This window comes from Pan troglodytes, chromosome 6 (genome assembly GCF_028858775.2).
Source record: "Pan troglodytes isolate AG18354 chromosome 6, NHGRI_mPanTro3-v2.0_pri, whole genome shotgun sequence".
NCBI classification, from domain to species: domain Eukaryota; kingdom Metazoa; phylum Chordata; class Mammalia; order Primates; family Hominidae; genus Pan; species Pan troglodytes.
In genome coordinates, this window is record NC_072404.2 from 62,132,571 (window position 1) to 62,135,612 (window position 3,042).

General features: G+C 48.3%; 1 non-coding gene across 1 annotated transcript; it reads right to left on the minus strand.

Moving 5' to 3' along the window:
- Positions 1 to 1,844: 1,844 nt before the first annotated feature.
- Positions 1,845 to 1,951, minus strand: LOC112209834 (U6 spliceosomal RNA). Its single transcript, XR_002944836.1, has one exon. It is a non-coding gene; the product is annotated as a U6 spliceosomal RNA (small nuclear RNA).
- Positions 1,952 to 3,042: the final 1,091 nt, after the last annotated feature.

A 3,042-nucleotide genomic window follows, 5' to 3' on the forward strand; every position in this document is an offset into this window, starting at 1 on the left:
CAGCCGCCCTGTCCGGGAGGGAGGGGGGGGTCAGCCCCCCGCCCGGCCAGCCGCCCCATCCAGGAGGGAGGTGGGGGGGGTCAGCCCCCCGCCCGGCCAGCCGCCCCGTCCAGGAGGGAGGTGGGGGGGGTCAGCCCCCCGCCCGGCCAGCCGCCCCGTCTGGGAGGTGAGGGGCGCTTCTGCCCGGCCGCCCCTACTGGGAAGTGAGGAGCTCCTCTGCCCGGCCACCACCCCATCTGGGAGGTGTACTCAACAGCTCATTGAGAACGGGCCATGAAGACAATGGTGGTTTTGTGGAATAGAAAGCGGGGAAAGGTGGGGAAAAGATTGAGAAATCGGATGGTTGCCGTGTCTGTGTAGAAAGAGGTAGACATGGGAGACTTTTCATTTTGTTCTGTACTAAGAAAAATTCTTCTGCCTTGGGATCCTGTTGATCTGTGACCTTACCCCCAACCCTGTGCTCTCTGAAACATGTGCTGTATCCACTCAGGGTTGAATGGATTAAGGGCGGTGCAAGATGTGCTTTGTTAAACAGATGCTTGAAGGCAGCATGTTCATTAAGAGTCATCACCACTCCCTAATCTCAAGTACCCAGGGACACAAACACTGCGGAAGGCCGCAGGGTCCTCTGCCTAGGAAAACCAGAGAACTTTGTTCACTTGTTTATCTGCTGACCTTCCCTCCACTATTGTCCTGTGACCCTGCCAAATCCCCCTCTGCGAGAAACACCCAAGAATGATCAATAAAAAAGAAAAAAAAAAAAAAAAAAAAAACTAGCTGTGTGTGGTGGCGGTGCCCATAGTCCTAACTACTCGGAGGCTGAGGTGGGAGGATCACCTGAGCCCAGGAAGTCAAGGCTGCGGTGAGCCGTGATTGTGCCACTGCACTCCAGTATGGGTGACAGAGTGAGATGCAGTGTCACAATAAAATAAAATAAAAATAAAAAACCATGAATTCAATTTTTAAAATTGTTACAAGATTTTAAAAATTATGTTTCATATTGAGTGTTTTTTGGTAGTTTGTAGTTTTCAAGGAATTGGTCCATTTCATCCAACTTGTTGGATTTATATGGGTAGAGTTGCTTAGTATTCCCTTATTATCCTTTTGTTAGTTTTTTTTTGTTTTGTTTTGTTTTTTGAGACGGAGTCTAACTCTGTCACCCAGGCTAGAGTGCAATGGCACAATCTTAGTTCACTGCAACCTCTGCCTCCCTGGTTCAAGTGATTCTAGTGCCTTGGCTTCCCAAGTACCTGGGATTACAGGCGCCCACCACCACGCCTGGCTAATTTTTCTTTTTTTTTTTTCTTTTGAGACAGAGTCTTGCTCTGTCGCCCAGGCTGGAGTGCAGTGACCTGATCTCAGCTCACTGCAACCTCCACCTCCTGGGTTCAAGTGATTCTCCTGCCTCAGCCTCCTGAGTAGCTGGGACTACAGGCACCCACAACCATGCCCAGCTAATTTTTTGTATTTTTAGTAGAGACAAGGTTTCACCGTGTTAGCCAGGATGGTCTCGAGCTCCTGACCTTGTGATCTGCCCACCTCGGCCTCCCAAAGTGCTGGGAATACAGGCATGAGCCACCATGCCTGGCCTAATTTTTGTATTTTTAGTAGAGACGGGGGTTTCACCATGTTGCCCAGGCTGGTCTTGAACCCCTTACCTCAGGTGATCCACCTGCCTCCGCCTCCCAAAGTGCTGGGATTACAGGCATCAGCCACTACACCCGGCCTTGTTTTGTTGTTTTGTTTTGTTTTGAGGTTTTGAGACGGAGTTTCGCTCTTGTTGCCCAGGCTGGAGTGCCCTGGCACGATCTCGGCTCACTGCAACCTCCTTGTCCCAGGTTCAAGCGAATATGGAACGCAACACAAATTTGCACGTCATCTTTGTGCAGGGGCCATGCTAATCTTCTCTGTATCTTTCCAATTTTAGTATACGTGCTACCAAAGCGTGCACAATTTTTGTATTTTTTATAGAGATACGGTCTTGCCATGTCACCCAGGCTGGTCGCAAACTCCTGAATTGAAGTGATTCGACCACCTCGGGCCTCCCAGAGTGCTGGGATTACAGGCATGAGCCACAACACCTAGCCTCAAATGGAAATTTTAAAACAAAAATACAATAACAAAAATTTAAAACTCACTAGATGGACTCAATTAACAATATGAAGGTGAGGAAGAGTCAGTAGACAAACATGGATTGATAGAAAGCACTCAAACTGGCCGGTCAAGGTGGCTCACGCCTGCAATCCCAGCACTTTGGGAGGCTGAGGTGGTGGATCATTTGAGGTCAGAGTTCGAGACCAGCCTGGCCAACACGGCAAAGCCCCGTCTCTACTAAAAATACAAAATTAGCCAGGCATGGTGGCACACGCCTGTAATCCCAGCTACTCAGGAGGCTGAGGCGGGAAATTGCTTCAACCTGGGAGGCAGAGGTTGCAGTGAGCTGAGATCATGCCATGGCACTCCAGCCTGGGCAACAAGAGCAAAACTCCATCACAAAAAAAAAAAAAAAAAAAAAAAAGTGCTGAAACTGAGGCCGGGCGTGGTGGCTCATGTCTGTAATCCCAGCACTTTGGGAGGCCAAGGTGGGTGGATCACCTGAGGTCATGAGTTTGAGAGCAGCCTGGCCAGCATGGTGGAACCCTGTCTCTACTAAAAATACAAAAATTAGCCAGGCTTGGTGTTGACTGCCTGTAATTCCAGCTACTCAGGAGGCTGAGGCAGGAGAATCACTTGAACCTGGGAGGCGGAGGTTGCAGTGGAGCCGGGATCGTGTCACTGCACAACAGCTGAAATGACAGAGCAAGATTGCATCTCAGAAAAAAAAAAAAAAGAAAAAAAAAGATCAGTGGGATTACTTGGTGTGTTTCTGTTTCTTTTAGGGAAATTTATCAGAAGAAAGAGAAAGGATATTTCAGTTTTCTCTGAAAAGCTGATTTTGAAAAGAGCCCTATATCTGACACATAATTTCCCCATGATTCTCCAGAATTCTAAAAAGGGAAGCACATTGTTAATGTTAAAAGTTTTTTTCCTAGGGCTATTTTT